Source organism: Macaca mulatta, chromosome 2 (genome assembly GCF_049350105.2).
Source record: "Macaca mulatta isolate MMU2019108-1 chromosome 2, T2T-MMU8v2.0, whole genome shotgun sequence".
Lineage (NCBI taxonomy): Eukaryota > Metazoa > Chordata > Mammalia > Primates > Cercopithecidae > Macaca > Macaca mulatta.
In genome coordinates, this window is record NC_133407.1 from 4,998,648 (window position 1) to 5,004,934 (window position 6,287).

Here is a 6,287-nt window from a genome sequence, read left to right on the forward strand (position 1 = left end):
CCACAGCCATCTTCCACCTGGCCCACCACCACTTTTACCCTTTTGCAAGTCCAGAGTCCAGAGTTGCACCAGACACCCAGGAGGTGCTCGTCGGCCACCATCATCTGCACAGCCAAGGGGCACAGAGCTTCTTCCGCATGTGGCCCAGTTTCAAAACACGCTCTGACTGGTAAGCCCACTGATCCCAAGAAACCAGCAAGAGGGGAGTGTTCCAAACCAGGCAGCTATAAAACCAGGCCTCTCCTTTACTTGTTTCTGCCTTAGCCTCTTAAGACATTTGGAGGGAATGAAGAAGAACACAATAAACAAAGAACAAAGACAAGAAGACTCCACTCTAAAGTTTGAAATGGGAACAGAAGGTCAGATTTGCGATAGTTGGGGCAACCAGTCATGTGTTTCTTCACAAAACCTCCATCCCTTGTGGGCAAATGGGACTTCAAGGCCACCAGGAGACAGAGACAGGGGAGCTATTCAGGGCTGCAAGGCCTGTTACCCTATCCTTGCTCTTGAATGACACCATCTTCTACCTCACAAGAGAGCCCTGGGGCCCAGCTTTCCACAAGGCCCAGCCTGCCCATGCCCCTCCCTGCCAAAGCTCTGATCTCCTGCCCAGATTGTCCACACACACACTCCCCAGGATGACATGGTGAAGGCAATCCGTCTGCTGTGACCTTACCGAAAGCCTTGCTTTCTGCTTGGCAGATGTGATCTTTTCAATTCTCTCTGCAGAGGTCTCTGAAATGGGCTGAGGGGCTGAAGAGGAGGCTAAAGCACCTCCTCAGCTTTGGCTTTTGGGCTGGCAGGGGTTAAAGTCACAGTCAAGGAACTGTGACTTCTCACACTGATCCAGATGCTTACAGGACAACTAGGAACTCATCAAGGCACAGCTCAAATGCCATCTTCTCCATGAAGCTACTTCCAATCGCTCAACGCCACCGGCAAGACAGAACGCCTCTCTTCGTCCTCTGCGTCCTGCTGCCCGTTGAACTCTCGCTATAGCACTTGTAAGTCTGCTTTGTATTCAAATTAGATGGCTACTTCTATGACCCCCTCAACAACTTGAGGTCCTCGAGGAACTGGCGGCACTGGGCTCAGAGAAGACTCTCAGTAAACATTTAATGATAGATTTAATAAAAGAACAGATGAAGCAAATGTCACATTTCACTTACCTCCTGTACACCTACATAGGGAATGTCTTTCGCTCATGCAACAAATATTTATGAGTCCTACCATATACTGGGCATGATTCTCAGTTACAGAAGAAAATGAGGCAAACGGAAATGCATATCCTCATGGAATGTGTGGTTTAGAGGAGAAAAACAAACAATGCGAAGGGAGAAGACAACTACGTAAAATAGGTAGACTGAGAGAGAGCAACAACTGGAAGAGAAACAAGGTGCAGAGAAACACAAAGCAGAAAATGAGGTTACAGCAAGCTGAAGTGTGGAGGCAATATGGAACTTACTTTTATCTATGGAGGCTGGGGAAATCCTTATGAGAAAGTAGCATTTGAGAAAGCACTTGAGAGGTGTGAGAGAGTGAGCCATATGGTCATCTGAGAGAGGCGCCGTACAAAGGCCTCAAAGCAGGGACATGCCTCAGGAGCATGTGTAGCTGGGACAGAGTAAATAGTGGCATGAGATAAAGGCAGAGAGATAATGGGGGTACAAGTCACCTAGGGCCTGGTGAGTAGTATTAGTAAAATAGAGAGTCACTGGAGAACTTTAGGAAGAACAGCATGATTTGAGTTAGGTATTAGCAGGATCATTCAGGCTGATGCGTGGAAAACAGACTGCAGTGGGGCTGTGCAGAAAGCTGGGAGACCACTTAGAGGGGTCTGAGATAATCTAGACAAGCACCAACATTGAGTTGAGACGAGCTGACAATTGAATTTGCGGCTGAAATTGAATGTGATGTGTAAGAAAAATGGAGGAATTAAGGGAGACTGCAAAGTTTTTGGGCTGGACAACTAGAAGGAAGGAGTTGTCATGAACTGAGATGAAGAAGACTTCAAGAGAAACAGCTCATTTATCATAGACTCTGAGGGCCTGTCCTCCCTCTGGGTTCCTGATCCACATACTCCCTGGGCTGAGGAAGCATCCCATTTTCCCCACTTCTGGAGGGATCTCCAAATTCCTTGTGATTCTCCAGCAGCTTGTCTGCAGCCCAGTGAGCTTGCAGGTCAGCAGCGCTTTATCTGGGAGCAGGCAGAGTCCTAGGAAGGCCACCTGGCAGCCAAGGCCCGGTGTTTCCTCTGCCCAACTCAGAATGCTTGACTGGAGAAGACCCTGCGAGTGTCCTACAACAGCTCCATCATATTATATGTTCTGAGAGTTAGTACACTTTGAAAAGCCCAACTCTAACTAGGACTGACATTTCAAAATCATGCAAAAACATATTTTTATGGTCATATACGAACAAAAGGGCTTATCCCACTTTCCCCCCAACTTTTAATGACATCAAGTTGTTAATTTCCAGTTTCCTTAATTCTACTCAGAATGTTTTCACCTACTTTTTGAAAACTCCCTTATGTCAATTGTATCCAGCATCCTTCAGACCTCTCATGAAGATGTGAGACAGCTACTGGATTCCTCTGTAAGAACAGACAGTGAAGACCCACATGTTGTTCTGCATTTATGATAGTATACACTGTATATTTTCAGTTATACATATTCAATACCTCTGTGCCAGGTCTTATCATATAAAAAATCAGATGTATTAGGACAGTAAAGGCTGACAATTTTGTGATGGTCACAATTAATGACCATTTTCATCAGGGTTCCATTTGCCATAGCTGAGTCTGCTTATGTTTGTAAGAGTCATTCTTGAATAATTTATAAGATTTGAAAGAACTTTATACAAAACTGTCCTTGATAGAGTACTTGAACTGGTAACAGTTTATCCCCCTAAACATTGTTTTTAAACTTTATATTTTTGTCTTCAACCTAAACTCTCATCCTAGGATACAAACAATAGTTATGAATAGTTTGTATCCATCTTTATTTTTTGAACTTGTAGATTAATCTCCATCAGGAGAGAGAGCTGGCTAGCCTTGCAGCAGGTCAGAGGAGAAGCTAGAAGTGGAATCCTGACAGCCTAAACCCCACTGGAGGGGTCTTCTGGGGAAGCTCATGCTCATCCGCTCTGTGGAAGGAAATGGCCTTTGGGTGGGCAGCAGCTTTGCAGATTTCTCCAGGATGTCCACATCAACCGACTTTTCAGATTGTTTGCTTCAGACGCCATGTAGGCTTGTATGTGTATTTCTTCAGAAATACGGATCTTTTCTGTTTCTGAGAACATACAGTGAAACAGATTCTACACATCTATACAGTAGCAGTATACATTTCCTCCAAGCGTGCTGCTGGTGTAGAAGAACATGTAAGTACAATGGAATGGCAGAGATTCTATCCTTTATCTATTCTAGCCTCTAATTTTATGGATGCTGAAACTAAGAGGCAGAGAAAGAAAGGGCTTCCCCTTGTTGACACAATGGTCGGGAACAGGCTGTGCCCAGGCCTCTAAGGTCCAGGCCTCTAAGGTCGCTCCATGCCACCACACTCCCCAGTGCAGTCTTTTCTGATTCTAAACAGTCATTGAACTTTTGACCAAGGTCTTATTTCTCTGGAAATTTCAAACTTACTTAGGAGTGTGTCGCCAGAATAGAAAGGCATCTTTTCAGACTTTGTCCGGTCACACTGGATTAGAAAGTGTCATGCTCTTTCTTTCAGGTGGTCCAAGATAAAACCCAGCCTGGTATATTGACAGGGATGGATGGAAAGGTAAAGGGGAGGGAAACAAATAAACAATACAGCCTGAACTAGAAGGTTGAGGTCCTGGAAATGAGTCCTCATGATGTCTTTTACCATGACGTGATCTAAGAATCATTCTGTCCCATCATGGTCTCTAGACTCAATTTCCACACACATAGGATGAGAAGTTTTCACCAAATGGTCCTTAGTGTTCTGTGTCCAGGGCTCCTTCAATCAAAGAGTACCCTGTCTTTGTCCTTGTTTTCATTTGCCGTCACAACCAAGAGTAGACAAGATGCCATCGGGGCCACATGTAGAGTCTTTAGTGTCCTGGGAGTCATTAAAATTCATGCATGCTGAGCCCTCTCACAGACAGAAGGAAGTCCTTTCCTAGTATGTGCTACTGTTGGGAGGGAAATTATAGGGTACAAACTGGGGAGACCAAATCTAGTGTGTCACAAAAGCCTGGTTTGACCATAGCTGCCTGATACGGTTTGGGTCTGTGTCCCCACCCAAATCTCATCTGGAACTGTAGTCCCCATATGTCAAGAGAGGGACCTGGTGGGCGAGATCTGATGCTTTAAAAGTGTTTGACAGGCTGGGTGCAGTGGCTCATGCCTGTAATCCCAGCACTTTGGGAGGCCAAGGAGGGAAGATCACGAGGTCAAGAGATCGAGACCATCCTGGCCAACATGGTGAAACCCCATCTCTACTAAAAACACAAAAATTATTGTTGTTAGCTGGGCGTGGTGGTATGCACCTGTCATCCCAGCTACTCAGGATGCTGAGGCAGGAGAATCGCTTGAACCTGGGAGGCAGCTGTTGCAGTGGGCTGAGATCGGGCTACTGCAATCCAATGTGGCAACAGAGCGAGACTCCATCTCAAAAAAAAAATGTGTTTGAAAGTTCCCCCCTTTCTCTCTTTCTCTTTCTCCTGCCACCTTGTGAAGAAGGTGCTTGGTTCTCCTTCACATTCCACATGTTTGTAAGTTTCCTGAGGCCTCCCCATCCATGCAGAACTGTGAGTCAATTAAACCTCTTTTCTTCCTAAATTACCCAGTCTTAGGTAGTATTTCTATAGCAGTGTGAAAACAGACTAACACACTGCCCCTACAGAAGGGGCAGATCCTCTCCTGGCCTGGTCTCAGTAACAGCAACATCTTGTGATTGATTCTTCAGTTTCCTGTTGAAAGTAGCTCCTCAGAGGCATCTCTGGCTAAGAGGCCTTTGTGCCTTGAAGAATAAAAACCATGAGTATTCAGGAGCTAATTTATTTCTCTTTTAATCTTTAAGGTCTTCTGTTTTCATCTATTTTAGTCTAATACCAAAAGGATCTGCTTATTTGTGGATTCATTCATTTAATCATTCATTCAACAAATTATTCTTAGATCCTCCTATTTACCAGTCACTATGCTAGACTGGTGCTTCACACAAGGCTTTTGCCTTAACAGAGCTTATAATCTATTGGGAGACGCTAAAAATGAGCAATACATATATGTGTAATTACAAATAATTTTAAGTGCTCTGAAATAAAAGAAGAGGGAGCTGAAGGCAAGAATAACACATGAGACTAATTTACACTAGGCAGTGAGGAAGTGACAACTTATGCTAAGATAGGTTTTTGCAGGTATATTTAGTGCTTATAGGTTTCAGATATAGCCCAGTTTTCTGTTAACGTGGAAAGAGAGATTCGGTAGAAGGTGATGAGTATAATTGAAAACAGTGGTTCCATGCAGTCCAACAACACGTTTATTTCCTGGGTGTAAGAGAGAAAATTAGTAGAATAAGTCTGCCCAGTGCTGAACATCTCCCTTTTTGGGAGTCTGCAGTCAGAAAAGATTGTGTTTAGTAATAAAGCAACCATTTCTCTTTTTATAGTACATGTTGGCCAGTTTCTAGTTAATCCCTATAAACTTTCTCAGTTAAATCATTCAGTCAGCCAAGGCTGAGTGACACATGACTTCCTTGCTTTAAGCAAAGGGGCTTGTTAAAGAATATTACAATGGTTTAAGAGAAATTGGATCCTTCCAGTCTGCATCATCAGGAAGACTAATCTTGCAAAGAATTAAAAACACATGGGGATTTCCATGTCTGATCCTGACATAGCAACTGGTACCTCACTTGCCTTCACTTTAAACAACTACAAATGGGGACAAAACACATGAGGCAAATGTTTTCAGACACTGAGCAACAGGCAATAGGGGAATGTGATTTGGGAGAGAAGTGAACTATATGAGGTGAGTTCCATGGTCGCCCCAGTTTTTTCCCAGGGAAACTCTCCTGCTGCAATAAAAAGAGCGAAGGAGGCAGAGATTGGAGCTTTGGGATACAGAGAGCTGAACAGAGAAACCAGAAGTCCTGCATTGCTGAGGGACATTGGACTTCTGGCCCAAGACGAGCATTTTGAAGATTCAGTTAAGATTCTAAAAAGGTTATGCCTTGAGATGAAGAACTGTGACCCTTACGAGCCAGTTCTAAAACTAAGCTCAATACAAAAATAGATCCTTTCATCAATGCAGGGATGAGGGGGGTAGGGAA